At 52.3% G+C, this 18,142-nt stretch overlaps 1 protein-coding gene across 4 annotated transcripts in view; it reads right to left on the reverse strand.

Moving 5' to 3' along the window:
• MAEA (macrophage erythroblast attacher, E3 ubiquitin ligase) overlaps window positions 1-18,142 on the reverse strand; it is a 1,045,966-nt gene that overhangs the window by 757,942 nt on the left and 269,882 nt on the right. The gene's annotated exons all lie outside the window — the stretch shown is intronic.

Below are 18,142 nucleotides of genomic sequence, written 5' to 3' on the forward strand. Positions count from 1 at the left end.
ATTAAGTTAAGAACCTTGGTCATCACTCACAAGTGCCTGTCACTGACTGCCCCACGCTAACTATCTGACAAATTCTCTAGACACACCACCAGACCCACTAGAACTCCCCACCTGCACCAACTAAAGGTTCCTAAATTCAATCTAAAAACAGCAGGAGGCTCAAGCTTCCCAGTTCTTGCAGCTCAATGTTGGAATACACTCCCTCTTGCAATCAGAGCGGAAGCCTCCTTCTGGCCATTCGGAGACATGGTCAAAGCCTGGCTATCTGACGAATCACGCTGCTACGTGCCTATACAACTTCCACTCACCCTCAATTTCTACATTATGCCTAACGATTTTTGTAAACGGACCATTATGTAACCGGTCCCTCACAATCTACGATATTTATTTCATAACATGTAATGTGCACCTTGTGCTTCCTGTTTGAATGTATGTACCTTTGTGCTTCACGCAACGATCTGTAACCCTGTTGTCCACGTGATTATGCGCCCAGTTACCCAAGAGTTCGGACGCGCTTTATAAATAAACAAACTAAACCCTCCCCAACCACTCTCTCAGGGGCACATCTGGTAGTGGCTAGACCAACCCAGTTTCTACAGTTTTACCTCCCACACATAAAATGAGCAGGAGTTCTTACAACTATGCATAAGACTGGCAAGGCAAAAATAAGCGTCATTAAAGATTTTGGAAAAGAGAAGCAGGAAGAGCATGAAAAATAGAAAAGTGAAGGCAAGACTGAATGAAAGTGGCAATTAAAATATGGGCAAAAACAAGTTACTTTCTTACCTGGTAACGTTCTTTCGATGGGATGGTCCGATGACGTATTCCAGATCTATGACAGGTAATCACCACAGCTATGCTGCTTCGGAAACTTTTTTTCGGCGTCTGCGTCCTGCATCGATGACGTCGATGCGCCGTCGTCGAGGACCTCCTCCGACGTCATCCGATGTGATAAGTAGGACGCACGCCGCCCGTAGCCTCAGTTGTAGTTTTTTCCCCCCAGAACGTGTGACATCAGTCAACTGCCAGTCAGACACAAAGCCTTGCGGAACGTAAGCTGCAATCGCAAAAGAAATTCTGCAGCGGGGAAGGCAGGGAGGGAGCGATATGGAATACGTCGTCGGACCATCCCATCGAAAGAACGTTACCAGGTAAGAAAGTAACTTGTTCTTCGAGGGGATTGGGTCCTCCGACGTATTCCATATCTATGACAGACTCCCAAAGCAGTACCAGAGCAAGGAGGAGGGAAAGAATTTAGAATCAAAATTTGCCAATCAAATAGCAGAGCAAAGGACCGCCTTGCCAAAGGCCAGATCCTGTCCCCGGATGGAATCGAGGGAATAGTGACGTACAAATGTATGTAGAGAAGCCCAGGTGACTGCATCACAGATGTTGCAAATAGGAACACCCCTCTGCAGGGCAGTAGATGCAGCCATACCCCTGGTAGAATGGGCCCGCAAGCCAGCCGGCGGGTCCTTACCCGCCAAGCGGTAACACTCCGAGATGGCCAAAATAATCCAGCGAGACAAAGTCTGTTTCGTCACAGCCTGTCCCAAACGCTTTCCAGCGTAACCAATAAAGAGTTGATCGTCCACTCTGACCCGGGACATGCGTGAAACATAAAAGCTTAAAGCTCTCCTAGGATCAAGCCTATGGAGCCTCTCCTCTTCCTTACCAGGATGCGGAGGAGGATAGAATGCCGGAAGAACAACCTTCTGGGCCAAATGAAATTCCGAAACCACCTTCGGAAGAAAAGAAGGATGAACTCTAAGGACAACCCTGTCCTTATGAAATACAGTGAAGGGTGGCTTAACTGAAAGTGCCTGTAACTCACTCACTCACTCTGCGAGCAGAAATAACCGCAACCAGAAACACAGTTTTCAGAGTTAACATCCTCAAAGGGCAAGAATGCAAAGGCTCAAACGGAGCACCCATAAGAAACTTAAGAACAAGGTTTAAATCCTAACCGGGCACCAGGAAAGGTGACGGAGGGAACACATTAGTGAGCCCTTTCAGAAACTGTGAAATTAAAGGGATTTTAATGTAGGAACACTCTTCAGACGAGCGCTTAAAGATGGACAGCGCCGCCAGGTAACCTTTAATGGTACCCACTTGCAAGCCCCTGTGGGCCAAAGAAAGTAAAAAGGACAGAACCATGGGGATGTCACATGCAAAAGGATCCACAGTCCCAACTCTGCACCAGTCGCAGAACTTACGCCAACGGCACAGAGACTTTGTTGCTGGCCTTCGGGCCGAGAGCAACACCTCCATCACGTCTTCAGGGAGGTCCCAATCCTTATACCTCAACCTTTCAGAAGCCAAGCGTGAAGGTTGAGGGATCTGACCTCTGGATGGAGAACCTGACCCCCCCTCCCGTGAGAGCAGATCGTCTCGGTAGGGAAGACGACGTGGAGGGCACATGGACAAGTCGAGAAGGTCCGGGTACCACGTCCTCCGAGCCCATGCCGGAGCAATGAGGATCATCCGGGAACCGAACTTCCGTAACCTCCGCAGCACTTGCGGGATGACGGGGACTGGAGGAAACGCGTACAGCAGCGGGAATGACCACTCCACCACGAACGCGTCTCCTAAGGCTCCTTTTGGAGGAAATTCCCGCGAGCAGAACCTCTCGCACTTCCGGTTGACACTGGCGGCGAAGAGATCCACTTGAGGGGTCCCCCAAAGAGCGAAGATCTCCAGGAGAATCTCCTGAGCCAACTCCCACTCGTGAGAGATCGTGCTCTGCCTGCTCAGAGCGTCCGCCATCACGTTTTCGTCTCCGGCCAGATGAACTGCCGAGATCGAAACTTCCTGCTGGATGGCCCAGAACTCGAGCTGCATCGCCTCCCTGCACAGAGGAAGTGACCCTGCCCCCCTTTTTGTTGAGGTAGTGCATGGCCACTGTGTTGTCCGTCATGATCAGGACATTCTTTCCTCACACAGTCGGCAGAAAAGCCTTCAGGGCTAGCCTGACGGCCCTGAGCTCCAACAGATTGATATGGAGTCTGGACTCCGACGGAAACCAACGACCGCTGACTGTCAGCCCGTTGGCATGAGCTCCCCATCCTGTTAGGGATGCATCCGTCACGATCGTCACCTCCGGCCAGGGAAGCCAAAATGGAGCCCCCTTCATCAAGTTGCCTTCAATGGCCCACCACAGAAGGTCCCGGGCGACCGAGGGCAGCACCTGAACCGGGTCCGACATCCTGCCAGAGGAATGCGACCATTGCATCTTGAGTGCCCACTGCAAAGATCTCATCCGCAGACGAGCCTCTGGCACCAGAAGAATGCAGGATGCCACGAGGCCGAGCAACCTCAAGAACTCCAACGCTGGGAGCGTCTGGGCATGCTGAAACTTGTGCACCATCTGCTGAATGTGAAGAGCCCTCACCTGGAGAGGAAAACACTGCCCCAGGGAAGTGTTGAGCACAGCTCCGATGTACTGGAGCCGCTGTGTTGGCATCAAATGGGACTTCTTTAAATTGAGGGAGAAGCCCAGCCTGTGAAGGGAGTGGCAGGTGACGGACAGATGATCCAGGACTTGCTCGGGAGAGCTCCCCCTGATCGTCCAGGTAGGGGGGGACGTGAATCCCCCCTTGCCTGAGATGCGCTGCCACCACCACCATGAGCTTGGTGAAAACCCTCGGGGCGGAGGTCAATCCGAACGGCAGGACCCGAAACTGAAAGTGCGAGTCGCCAACCGCGAACCTCAGGTACTTCTTGTGCTTGGGATGGATCGGCACATGGAAGTAAGCGTCCTTGAGGTCGAGAGACACCAACCAGTCCTGAAGCTGAAGGGCCTGGAGGACTTGAGAGAGAGTAAGGAACAAGTTACTTACCTGTAACTGTTGTTCTCCAGCATGGGTCTGGCATGGATTCACATGCTCATGAATATTCCCCGTCGTCAGGCTGGGAATCCTCGGTAAAGAAAAAACCAGTATCAGTTTCGTTTCTGATCTGTCTTTCGTAGTAATAACCAATCACTGGTCTCTGCGTCATACTGACCACAGCCAATGACTGCCCTCTACCTAAGCACCGCCTCTGGCAGCCATCTTCAGATTTGGAAGCACGTGAAGTGGCAGTATGACCAAGTGAAGAGCCGCAGAGGGGTAGGCGGGAGGGTTCGCATGTGAATCCATGCCAGACCCATGCTGGAGAACAACAGTTACAGGCAAGTAACTTGTTCCTTCTCCAGCATGGGGTCTGGCATGGATTCACATGCTCATGAATAAAGAATACATAGCAGTACACACATGCACAACCACGGGAGGTGGCAAAGGCTCAACATTAAGCATCACATCAACTCAACATTAAGCATCTTACCTCCTCACCAGGCTCACCTCAGGCGAACAGGTTGCGCAGCACTGCTTGGCCGACCCTGGACTCCTCCCTGGAATCCCGGTCGACGCAGTAGAATTTCGTGAAGGTGTGCGTCGACCTCCACGTAGCAGCCCTGCATATGTCCAGCAGGGGCACACCAGATAGGAACGCCGTGGTAGCTGCGATCGCTCTGGTGGAATGGGCTCTCGGACGGCAGGGCAGCGGTCGGTTTGCCAACCGGTGACAGCACATGATACAGCCGGAGAGCCATCTGGAGATGGAAGCCTTCGAGAGAGCCTTCCCCTGATTGACAAGTCCAAAGTTCACAAAGAGTTGTGACGTCTTCCGAAAACCCTTCGTGCGGTCCACGTAGAACTTCAGCGCTCTAGCTACATCCAGCGAGTGCAAAGTCCTCTCAGCCGGCGACGAAGGCGACGGGAAGAACACAGGTAACACCAAGGGTTCGTTGAGATGGAAGTCCGACGGTACCTTGGGCATGAAGGAGGGGTGCGTCCTGAGCACTACCCTTGTGTCGTGGAAAGTCAAGTACGGGGCCTTGCAGGAAAGGGCCTGGATCTCTCCCACTCGTCGTGCGGAGGTGATGGCCACAAGAAAAGCTGTTTTCCACGATAGAAACTTCAACGGGGCCGAGTGCAGAGGCTCGAACGGAGGCCCCATGAGCTTGGTCAGCACCACGTTGAGCTCCCACGCCGGGGCCGGAGCCTTCACCGGCGGGAACGATCTGAACAGTCCCTTCATGAACTCTTTCACCAGACGATGAGACCACAAGGACGCCCGCCCCGTGGTTCTGGTGTATCGGGAGATCGCAGCAAGATGAATCTTGATGGACGCGTGTGCCAGACCAGCTTTGGCCAGCGTCAGCAGGTACGGCAGTACTTGGGGAGCCGTAATCCGTAGAGGGTTAATCTTCTGTGCGTGGCACCAGACAGAGAACCTCTTCCATTTGTGTCCGTAGCATTTAAGAGTCGAGGACGCCCTGGCCTTTGCAAGAACCTCTCTGCAATCGGCCGGTATGTCGTATCCTCCAAACTCTAGCGCTGCAGGAGCCAGGCCTGCAAGTTCAGCGACTTCGGGTCGTGGTGGAGGATGGCGCCTCCTTCCCTGGAGAGTAGATCCGCGTCCGCCGGCAGCTTGATCGGCGGGGACGCTGACAAGTCCAGAAGGTCCGGGAACCATATCTGCCTCGGCCACGCAGGTGCGACGAGGATCATCCTGCACCGTGACCTCTTGAGCTGGTTGACGAGCCGGATTAGCAGAGGCAAGGGAGGGAACGCGTAGAGGAACAGGCCCTCCCAGGGGAACGAGAAAGCATCGCCCATGCTCCTCGTCTGGGGAAACCTGCTGGCGAACCTCCGGCACTTGGTGTTCGTCGCCGTCGCGAACAGGTCGATCTGGGGTGTGCCCCACCGTCGGAAGAGGCGATCCACCAGATCCTGCCGTAGTTCCCACTCGTGGCACGAGCGCAGCTCCCTGCTGAGTGAGTCGGCGATGGTGTTTTTTATCCCTGCCAGATGAAACGGCACCAGAAAAATCCCTTGGGCGACGGCCCAATGCCACAGGTCCTGCGCCTCCTTGGACAGCGCTGGGGACCTGGTTCCGCCCTATTTCCTGATGTAAAACATGGTGGTGGTGTTGTCGGTGAAGATCCTCACCACCTTGCCCTTGAGGGACGGAAGGAAGGACCTGAGGGCCCAAAACACTGCACGGAGCTCCAGGACGTTGATATGCAGGGACTTCTCCGTCGGGAGCCAGAGTCCCCTTGCGTGCAGATTTTCGGTGTGCGCTCCCCACCCTTCCAGGGAGGCATCCGTGGTCACAGTCTCCTGGTGGGCTGGGGTCTGGAAGTCCATGCCCGCCGTCAGATGCGCGCGGGTGCCCCACCACCGTATCGCTCGTCGGAAACTCTCGTCGAGCTTGATCCTTTCCTCGAAGCTGCCAGTCGTCTGGATCCAGCGCGCATCCAGGAATTCTTGCAACGGGCGCATCCGGAGCCTGCACATGGGAATGAGGTAGATGCAGGAAGACATCATCCCGAGGAGGGACTTGATGGACCTCACTTTGGCCGCGTCGGCCACCAACATCCGTTGCACCTTGCCCAAGATGGTCCTGGTCCTCTCCTCCGACGGGGAGGCCAGAAGGGACACTGTGTCGAGCCTCGCTCCCAGAAACAGTGCGACTTGCGCGGGCACCAGGTGGGATTTGGCGTAGTTCACGGAGAATCCCAGGTCCGTGAGGAGTTGGACGGTCCTTGCCGTGTGGACCACGGCGAGCTCCCTCGTCTTGGCGCGGATGAGCCAGTCGTCCAGGTAGGGGTAGACGTGAATCCCCTCGCGGCGCAGCTGCGCCGCCACCGGTGCGAGGCACTTGGTGAATACCCTGGGTGCCGACCGTAGTCCGAAGGGAAGGGCTTTGAACTGGTAATGACGCCCTTGGACCACGAATCTGAGGAATTTTCGGTGCCCCTTTAGGATGGGAATGTGGAAGTAGGCATCCTCCAAATCCAACGACGATAGGAAGTCTCCTTCCTCCAGCTGACCCAGGACGTGCTGGAGGGTGACCATCCGGAACTTCTGCGCCTTGATGAACTTGTTCAGACGTCGCAGGTCTAGGATGGGGCGCCATCCTCCCGTCTTCTTCTTCACGAGGAAGTATCTCGAGTAGACTCCGGAGCCCCGAAGCCTCTTTGGGACGAGTTCGATGGCGCCCTTTCTGAGCATCGCCTTTACCTCCAGGAGAAGTTGAGGGACGTGAAGTTCTTTCCTGGCCACGGGGGGGACGTGCGGGCACCTTCTTTGAAACTCGAGCGCGTGGCCCCGGGCCAGGGCGTCCAGCACCCAACGGTCGGTGGAGATGGACTCCCACACGCTGACGAAGCCCGCCAGCCGGCCTCCCACCGGGGTGCTTCGGTGGGGGCCCGACCCCACGGCCGGTTCAATCCTGCTTGGACGCGGCCTTGCCGCCTTGACCTCCTTGGCGACGACGGCGGGGTCCGCTAGACTTGCCTCGTCCTCTGTAGGCCTCTTGCGACGACGAGCGGGCCGCTTGACGGTAGGAAGCGAAACCGCCGCCGGAACCTTTGGAGGCGCCCTTGCCTCCGCCGCTCCGAAAGGGCGTCCGCCGTTGCTGCAGGACTCCAAGGGCCCGGGCCGTCTCAGTATCCGCCTTGATGGCCTGAAGGGAATCGTCCACTGTCTTCCCAAACAGGTTGTTCCCGTCGTGGGCATGTCCAGGACTCTGGTCTGGACGTCCTGCCGGAAGTCCGTAGCTTTGAGCCATCCACGACGTCGAAGGCAAACGCCGTTGCCCAGCTGGCGGAACCCAGTGTCGGCGATGTCCGTCGCCACGGTGATGGCGTGGTCCGAGGCCACCTCACCTTCCTGCAGGATCTCCAGGGCCTCCGCCCTCTTGTCGTCCGGCAGAAAATCCAGCAGGGGAGCTATCTTGTACCAGAGCTCCCTGTCGTAGCGGGCCACGATAGCCAAGGCGTTGGCCGCTTTAATCGTCGTCGCTGCCGACGAGATGACTCTACGTCCCATAGCATCCAATTTCTTTCCCTCGCCGTCCGGCGGGGAAGTCGATGTGGAGGCCGCACCCCCCCCGCTTTCTTCCTGGCTGCCGCGGAGACGACGGAATCTGCGCCCGGAGGCATAGGGGGGCCGTGTCCGGGACCCGGTACTTTTTCTCGTACCGGTCTCTTCTAGCTGGCGTCGTGGAAGGGTTCTTGAGGAGGGAAAGGCCCTCATCCCAAATGTCGTCCAACAGAGGCACTGCGAGGACCGTCTTCCTCTTGGCCTCGCGCCGCTGATAAAGGAAGCCTTCCTTTTTCTTCTCCTCAGGGCAGAGTTGGAAAAGCTCGGAAGCCCTGGAGATCATGGAGTGGAAAGATCCGATCTCGTCGGGCGGAGAAGCCCTGGTGGGAGGCGACGACGGAATATCCTCGTCGTATGCCTCGTCGTCCGTACCCGTCGCTGCCGTGTCAGTCCCCGTATCATCCCCTCGGGTGGACGGGGAGGAGGGCTGGACGGGGCGCGACGGTTGAAAAGGAGGTGGTGGATGGATCCTTCTTTTCTTGGTAGGGGGAACACCAGAAGGTCCCGGTTCTGCATCCCCCGACGGGAGAGGTTCCTCCGTCGGTAACGGTAGCCTCGTCCTTATCTCGGAGCATAAGGACTGTATGGCCAACAAAATGGCCGCCGAGTTGTCTTGCGGCGCTGGCAGAGGGGAATCCGACGGGCGAACAGGGGCCCCGTCGGTATCCTCGACGATGTCGTCGTCATCACCTGCGTCGGGGTCCATTCCGACGGGCTGGCCTTCTTCCACGCCTAGGCCGTGGCTTAAGACCTCGATCAGCTCCTCTTCTGAGGTTGAGGCCGAATCTACGACGACGCCCTGCCCCCCCCTTCTTCGTCCCCACGGAGGGTTTCACGGGGGTCCTATCGATGGGCACAAAAGAAGACTCCCTCCGAGGAGGCAGGGAGATTCTGGGCCCTGAGGTCGCCACCACTGGTGCAGCCTCCACAGGCTGAGCCAGGGCCGCCGCGACCGTTTCGATAGAGGGCTTGGTCGGATGGATCAAGGCCTTCACCACCTTAGGTGCGCTCACCGCCTTATCCACGCTCCTCCTCTGCCTTAGAGCTCGACCGGGGCCTCTCCAGGAGCTTCGCCGGGTGCTCGGCCTTCCTCTTACCCGACCCAGAGCGTTGGCTCGTGGTTGATGGTGCCGGGGAGGGTGCGCCCTGCCTGGCGCCCGTAGAGCCCGACCGTTCGGCGCTCCCGGTGCCAGCGGACTCGCGGTGCTTGGCCTTATGTTGGGCCCCCGTCGCCGGGGCGCCCTCAAAGGTCTTAGAAGACCGCTCGGATTTCTTCTTCTTCTCGCCAGACGGGCTCTTACCCTCCAGCCAGTTGGCGAGACGTTGATGGCGGTCCTTCATGGTCCGTTCCGACATGTTGCCGCAAAACGCACAGTCCTTCTCCACGTGCGTCTTGTCCTCATGAAGGCAGTAAAGGCAGAAAGAGTGTTCGTCCTCCTTAAAGACGTTCTGCAGCTGACATCCAGGGCAGACCCTGAACAGCTTTCCGGGCGTCGAGCTTCCCTTCTCCTGGGCCATCTCCGAGACCGGGCCTGAGAAGCTTCTGGAGTCCTCCGAAGTGTAGCTCGACGAAATCTTCACCCTTGAGGGGCACAGACGAATCCGACACGGGTCCCCGTTGATCGGATGTAGGATCGGTGGAGCTTGAGGCTCTTTTGACCGAAAGAATCGAAGTTTTTTGTGAAAAAGCGCGAAAAATAGCACTAACGCTCGAGAGCAATAGCACGAGGATCCCAACACATGAACGTGCGGTAAAAATCTGAAGATGGCTGCCAGAGGCGGTGCTTAGGTAGAGGGCAGTCATTGGCTGTGGTCAGTATGACGCAGAGACCAGTGATTGGTTATTACTACGAAAGACAGATCAGAAACGAAACTGATACTGGTTTTTTCTTTACCGAGGATTCCCAGCCTGACGACGGGGAATATTCATGAGCATGTGAATCCATGCCAGACCCCATGCTGGAGAACCATCTTGAACTTGTCCTACCTGAGGAGTTTGTTCAAACCGCGCAAGTCCATGATGGGTCTCAATCCCCCGTCTTTCTTCGAAATCAAAAAATAAGGGGAATGCCATCCCTTGTTCCTTTGCGCTACAGGCACCAGTTCTATGGCGCCTTTCTCCAGCAGGGCTTGAATTTCCTGCGCAAGGAGCGGATCCGGCCTCTGCAAAGAGAGGTTCCCCGGTGGATTGTCGCGAGGCCTGTGCTGAAAAGGAAGACAGTAGCTGTGGGTTATGATCTCCAGAACCCACACATCTGAAGTAATGGCACGCCACTCTACAAGATGCTGTGCCAGCCTTCCCCCAACCAGCGAACCATGGGACATGGCCTCATGACTAAGTGGGAGCGGCTGCGGCGTTACCTGAGGGCAAAGAGGCAACTGCCCGAGCGGCCTTGGCACCACAGGTACCCTGTCGTCCACCTCTGGTACCACTGCGTTGGCCTCTTTGACTGCCAGCTCCTCTCGCTTTACTGAAGGACGAGTAATAGCGAAAGGAACCACCCCTCCATTGCTGTCCCCTAGGACGAAAAGGCGGACCTTGGTGAACTGCAGCGCCCAACGACTTCGCTGCAGCTTTTGAGGTCTGCAACCTCTCAAGGCTCTCGTCAGCCTTGCTGCCAAAAAGGTGTTCACCGTCAAAGGGCATGTTGAGGAGCCGGGACTGCACATCAGCAGCAAACCCCGACTTCCGCAACCACGCAAACCTGCGTATCACGGTGCTCGCCGCCATGGACCTGCTGACGCATTCAGCCATGTCCAAACCCGACTGAACGACTCACACATGGCATCCTTACCATCCTGGACCATAGCAAGGAAACCATCCCGTTCGTCCCCTTCGGGAATATGTTCAGCCGCTAACGCAACACAGTTCCACAGAGTGTGTGCGAAACGAGACAAGGCACAAATGGAGTTGGCTGCCTGAAGTGCCATACCACCAGAAGAAAACACTTTCTTCGCCCAGCCATCAAAACGTTTGTCGTCCCCATCAGGAGGGATGGTAGGGTACGATGCCTGCTTTGCCGGGGCCGTGGCCGTCTGCACCACCAAACTCTCCGGAGTGGGGTACCTGGTCAAGTAGCAGGGGTTGCTACTGGCTGGACGGTATTTTCGCGACAAGGGCCTGCCCACCGCCGGTAGACTCTCCGGAGCAGTCCAAGCCGCTGCCACCCTTCTCTGTAGAGCCATATGAAACGGCAGTACCGGGTCAGTTGGGGGACCAACATCAAGGATGTCCGTGACATCATCCTGCACAAACTCCCCTGGGGCAGCAGACCAACCCAAGTACTCGGAAACCCTAGCCATAAGGCGCCGGTACGAGGAATCGGCATGAGAGCCAGGCTCAGGCCTACAAAACTCCACCTCCGGAGAGGTGTCCAGTCCACTGGCATCATGCAGTGACTGCCTCAAATCGTCAAACTGACTATGGCCCGAGACAATTTCATCTGGCCAGGCCATCAGAATCCTCATCCACCTCCGAAATATATTCCAGGTGGTGAAAAGAAGGCACCCGAGAGTGCTTGCTCTTAACCAGAGCCTTCCTAGGGGGCTCCCCCGTGCCACGGGGTACCTCCGACACCCCGGCCTCGAAAGACGTCGAGGGCATCGAGTGAATCGGCGCCGAGAGAACAGGCATTGGCGCCGAGAGGATTGGCGTCGACGTCGAGTAAATCGGCGTTGACGTCAGATGCAGCGCCGCCAGCATCGACGGCGTCGACACAGTCCTCGAAGCCAGAGCTCAGAGCGTGTCCTTCGACGACCTGAGCGTCGACAGCTTCGACGACTTCCTTGGAGCCGGAGCCTCGAGAGAGCCAGTCGACGCCCTCGACGCCTCAGACATCGATGTCTTCCCCGAAGACATCAAAGGTGCACACGGTCTCGAACGTGTCGAGGACCGGGACCTGGAATGGGTAGGTCGAGAAAGAGTCCCCTTGTCCGAACGGGACCTCTCCCGTGACTCATGCCGACCACTCTTGCGAGCGGTGTCTCTCGACCTCTCACGACCGACCCCACTCGGGGGTGCGGACGGCTTAGTACCCTGCGACTCGAGAATCGCCAGCATTTTCTTCCCGAAGGAATCCCATTCCTCTGGCGTCGCACGGCTGGTGGGGTAAGCGACATGCCGGGCAGAGTCCTCAGAAGAGGACCTGGAAGACGACTGCTGTCGGCGCTTCCGAGAATGCCTCAAAGAGGCCGAGGAGTGGCAAGACCGACTCCTAGAAGGAGACCCACGAGACTTCCGATGATGACGCGGAGAGTCTCCTCTCGAATCATCCGTCGAAAGCCCCGCAGACTGACTTCTGGGGCTTGGACACCCGACCTACCGACAACTTCTTCTTATGTTCACGTAAGGCTTTGGACGTGAGCAACTGGCAGTCGATACAGTCATCCGTGTCGTGGGCCTCCCCGAGGCACCAGAGGCAGGCGTCGTGCGAGTCCGTCACCGACATCTTGGACCCACACTCCCCGCACTTCTTGAAGCCCGGACGCGGGGTCGAAGACGAAGTAGAAGACATCTTCACATGAAGGAGATTCTCACAAAAACAAACAGGTTCGAAGAACAGAACTCCAAAGAGTCGAGGCTTTAACCGAGATTCACGAAGCAACACGTTCGCGGAAAAAACGGAACTGAGGCTACGGGCGTCGTGCGTCCTACTTATCACATCGGATGACGTCGGACGAGGTCCTCGACGACTGCGCATCGACGCAGGAGCCAAAAAAAAGTTTCCGAAGCAGCCGAGCTGTGGTGATTACCTGTCATAGATATGGAATACGTCGGAGGACCCAATCCCCACGAAACATAAGATATGAAGAAGCAAGCAGAAGTAGTGATGGTAAGAAGAGGAGAGCATGTAATGTGAGAAGATAAAGAGTATCATCAAACTTTACAGTGGGACTTTTTATGATCGGGAGAGGGCGGGGACCTAAGGAGAGGAGTCAACACGGGGAGCTGGGTCTCATTAGCATAGGTGAAGAAAGCAAAAAAACTACACCAACAAAGCTGCCAGGAGGTGAATAAAAGTTAAATAAAGGGGGCAAGGGGCATAAGAAGCCTCTTGAGGAACACCACAATGGAGGTGACAGGAAGCAAAACCTGTGGGGTTGTTAGAAATAGTCTGCGCACTATTCTTGCACACATTACTTGTCATACCAGAACTCTTCAAATCTGCACCACCTTCACCGCCCCCTCACTGTTCCACTCTGTGCACTCAGTATTGGAAGAAAGCACCATGTACCAAACGAGACTGACCAGCAATCTCATTCTTGGTCGTCAGACCCTACGGGGCACCCAGCACCGTCCACAGAAATTGAACAATCAGGGCTTTCGGGGTGGGGGTGTGGGGGACAGAAGTGTAAGTATGCTGGCAAGGGAACAAGAGCAGGGACAATAGAGGCGGCAGCTGGGACCCACAACTACAGAGGCTCTGGTAATCCACAAGCACAAGGAAAGGCATACGCTGCACCAATGAATGGGTGCTTCCAAGCTCAATATTCTAGCATCGGAGGTAACAATTAGTTGGAAAAACAACCACCAACTACTTAAATTTGATAGCTCTAATAAAATAGTAAATAGGACAGGCATACATATCCTGAAGTAGATCTACTCCCAAGCACGTGCACAGCTTCTACTCACGTTGGTCAACCAAGTCTTTCAAATACAAAAAGTATGTTTGAGGATACTTATGTTAGGGCATTTACAAAAACGAACAGTACTGGTCATCAATATTTGCACTATTGGCCAACATGCAGTGCACCCTTTGCTGGTCTAAGATGACCTGAAAGCCCACTGCCACAGTTATTTATGCCATCCACCCCATTAGGGATATGCCTACAGTAAAATAAAATGCATTTCTCTTTCCCTCTCTTATGGTGTGGCAATATACGGAAACCACAATACCCATGTGCAAGGCTTAGCCCTACTCCATGTGCAAGGCTTAGCCCTACTCCATATGTCACATTATGTTGTTGTTAAATAGTTTATTTCGACACTAGTCATAAAACTTGCAAACAAATATCTAACAAACTGTTTAATTACACAAAGCACAAGATATAAACCATTCTCCAATAAGTACAAATACATGACGAAATTTTTAAAAGACATCCATCAAACAAATACAATTATTAATATAACATGTGGGGTAAATTCATACAAGGCCCATCCGATGACAACTAGTGCAGTGTGCAGTGCGCGACAGCTACCAAATGTCAGCACACCGGTAATGTTCTGAAACAATCCTAGTTAGATATAATCCTTGTAGGAGTGATGGTCTACCTATGAAAAACCCAATAATCATATATATAACAAAGAATTAGCAGTCAGTAACTTTCCACACTACATATATATTCTCCACACTTCTACAGGCCTGTCACATTAAAGCTAGGCAAGATGTTCATATTTTAAAAGTAGAAAAGGAATCTGCTTATGCATAAACCGGGGAAAGGTTACAGGTTTGCCATCATGTATATAGTTCTCCTTTTGCATGCACTTCTCGTATAGGAAAGCAACCGACTCTTTCAATGGGACATCTAATTGCTTACAGAGATCTAGTGCACTATCAACATTCCTAATAACAGAACCTGACATTTCTATATAGAGGGCACAAAGAAAATGAGAGACAGTTTTATCCATTGTCCAATAACAATATTTATAAGTGTTATAATCCCATTTAGAAGAGAAATGTCCAACCAACAGGCAAGTATTAGTAGGAACAGACTATTTCAAGCATCCCAAGAAACTGTTAAATTGAATCGGTTCCCTTCTTGCGCACACATTCTGTAGCCAAAATACTCTTGGCCACCATGCAGCAAGTCTCAGTATCTACCCAAAAATGCCTTAGTTAAAAACGATCTGGATTGAGGGACCACTAATCTGAAATGTGCAACCTATATAACGTGCACCTATAAATTCTAGCACATTAGATCATATAATCTTAAAATTCATCAGTCCACATCTTCGCCCAGTAGAACAGTGGCTTTATTTTTCATGTTGTAGGCGATGCCCCTCAAACCAAGTTCAAGCATAGTCGATAGTGAGGACACTGTATTGCAATGACAATAGCCTTTTAACAATTTTGCTCTGTTATTTGAATTTGGTTTGCATCGATATAACATCAGACCTCCGCTCCATACATCGCTTCCGAAACTGCTTGCATTGTGTACATTTCAACGGCACTGGATATTAACCAGCCGTCAAATTTACTCGAGACTTAGCATAGCTTTATCTCAATCGCCCAACAAGGACAAACTCTTCTCGACTAATGGTTTCCATGAGAGGGAAGCATCTAGCCTAATGCCCAAATAATCAAAGTAATCTACCATCTCAAACTCTTTACCCAGCAAGCTAAACAGGTTTGTTTGCTGATTATATTTGGGCAGATGGCAAACGAGATTCTTGGTCTTGAATGTGTTGATCTTTAGCCCTTTGCTTCAAGCAATCTATGTAAACATGTTTATTGGAGCTGCACACATCAGAGATCTGGACAGAAGAATTGAATCATAAGTGTAGAAAAGTCACAATTTTCTGTCCACCCATCTATGGGGTATCAGCCGGATGCTCCTAAAGTTTCCATAAACAATGAAGAGTAGGGGTGCCAATACAGGACCCGTCACATTATGTACAGTACTGTCCTGCAGCAGGGACTGGGAATAGCATCTGGCCTTTTAAAATAAGATTTACTATTTTTTTTAATGTGTTTGGATATTGTGATGAAATCGTGGTATTCTGTCTCTTGGGCTAGGAAGATGACCCACCCCGCTAGGTGATAACCCACCCCGCTAGCAGCTAGAGGCATGCAGAACCTCGACAGGACAAGGAATCCTGCTCTGATGAGCAACTCTTTTCCCCAACTCACTCAGCAAACCAACAATGTAAACCCTGTTGGGAGAAAATAGGAAGAATCCCTATACATCTGCTACTGTGATGTTTTATGTGAAGACAAGTACCAACTTGCTACTGAGACAACTAATGGAGTCACAATAAATGGGACTAAGAAACAGAAGGACTTCTAGGAAGCCTGGGGAAACCACCAGGCGACAACCATAAAAGTGGGAGGAGAGAGAACATTGCAGAGAGACTCAGGAGTTTCTAACAAGCTGTGTGAAGGACGCTGGTGAACACGGGGAAAGGCTGCTTCCCAAGCTGGGGAGGAGCTGTTGAGAAGAGGTGCCAGAATAGGCACAGTTCGAAGGGCAGACTAGCAAGTCTGTCAAGCTGACTAGCGTAGGAGGGGCACAAGAGGATGGCTGGAGAGGAGCTGGAAGGAACTCGAGGAGCAAGTTTGAGAGAGCCTGCAAAGTTGAATCCTGTCCCAGGAGGGATTGGTGGCCGGACCAGTGAGGGAGAGACCCCTAACCAAAGCCGTGACCACTCACCTAGTAGCGCGCTGAAAAAGGAAAGTGAGCCAAGAGCAAGAGCCATCCTGACACGAGGAAGAGAAACAAAGAAGGACAACGCTGACCCGGTGACGCAGCCTCACTACAAGGTAGTAATGGGTAGAGCTGAAGAGTGAGAATCATTACTGGGCTCAGCATACTCGTCCCAGTGAGTGACCAAATAACTGGAAGAGTGAAAATCGTCACTGGGTGCATCATGCTTGCCCCATTGAAAAGCCAAGAAATCAGAGGATTACGAGCTGTGCTAAGGAGGAGACCGTTTATAATCCTCAAGACATAAGTAGGGTGTCAGAGAGAGAGACTTTCGAGTTCATGTTAGAGGGACAGAGTGAAGAACCGCAAGGTATCTGAGCATATGTACAGAGGGACTTGAAAGGCCAAGTGAAAATGAACAAAGGGGCATTGAAAAGCCCAAAATTTGCAGTTAACCAACTGTTACGGGAGATAGCCAAGAACTATCTGAAGATTCTATATTGATAGAAGTTTGCTGAGAAAGCAGACCCCAATGGGAGTCTTTCTCCTAGACTTTAGTTGATTAGTATTAGTGGTAAGGTCAGAGCAGCTTAGTTTTGGACAGACAGATTTTACTCTTCCGTTTACAGTCTGGAAATTCTTCCCAGTCAACCTCAGACTCACTGCATTGCTTCTACAGTTCAGGCGAGATCAAATCCCTCCTCTTCAAGGAATGGCTCCTCCCCAACTCCAAGGTCCACACACCCTCCCACTCCCGCCCTAACCAATACTGGTTGATCTGCTCTCCACTGTTTCCTTGCTCGTTGGTTGCAGATGCCTTGCTGCCAAATTGCCCACCCTCCTCAGTTGTTAGCTCCTAATTCCCTTGCTTATCTGCTTCCATCACTGGGATCTTGCCCCTATAACTGTCGAGTGCTCTGTTGCTTCCTAAAGCAAGGTCTGCGCTCAATAAATACCCTAATAATTATATCACAATTGTTTGCAACAGATATGTGTCAAGTCATTATTTTACCCTAAGAATGCCACACTGTTTTCACTGAATGTCAAGAAAGAAATAGGGTCTTGACTCCGAGTGTTTTTAAGGTTATTTCAAAACAAAGTGGCATTTTAAGCATGCCGTTATTAATTAGCTTGTCAGAAAATAAGACTAGCATTTTTGTTGCGTTTTTGACAGAGTTTAGTTAGATGTCATTGTAGAATGGTACTACATGCATACAAGCATATAACACATATTAATAATTTGTTTTTATCACCTCTACTGAAATGTAACTTATATTGAATTTTTGGTGTGGAAGCATGAAAAAAATTATTTCCATTTACTTGATCAAGAAATCTAAAGGAGATTAATAAGATAAATATTTCGGTTAAACAGGTTTTAAACAAGTATAAACATGGGGGTAAGACACAATCAAGTTAATAGTAAATAACCATGATTAACACCTCAAATAGCTCTGAAGCACATGTTTGTGCAATCTTAAAACGTTTCCTCATGTTCCAAATTGAGTGGACCGGCATTTAAAACTAGGCATTTAAGTCCACTCATTGGCAACAAATCAAGTAAAGAGAAAACACATCATATATTTTAATACATCTGAAACACCACTCATTGAAACGCAGCTTGTAGCAAGAGCCTCCAAGTACATACACTGAGCTTAGATGCACTTCGTTTTCCCAGAGTAAAGTCGTAACTAACTCAATACCCCCATCATACTTCTCATCTAGTAAAGCAACCAAAGTCTGGCTCCTATTCATGCAACACCAACTTTAATTCCTCTTCCTTCCCCACAGAGATCTAGACCACAAAAGCCTACATCAATGTTCATCAACTACCCAGGTCTGTCAGAACC

The sequence above is a fragment of the Ambystoma mexicanum genome, chromosome 6q, assembly GCF_040938575.1.
Source record: "Ambystoma mexicanum isolate Mex_15411 chromosome 6q, UKY_AmexF1_1, whole genome shotgun sequence".
Lineage (NCBI taxonomy): Eukaryota > Metazoa > Chordata > Amphibia > Caudata > Ambystomatidae > Ambystoma > Ambystoma mexicanum.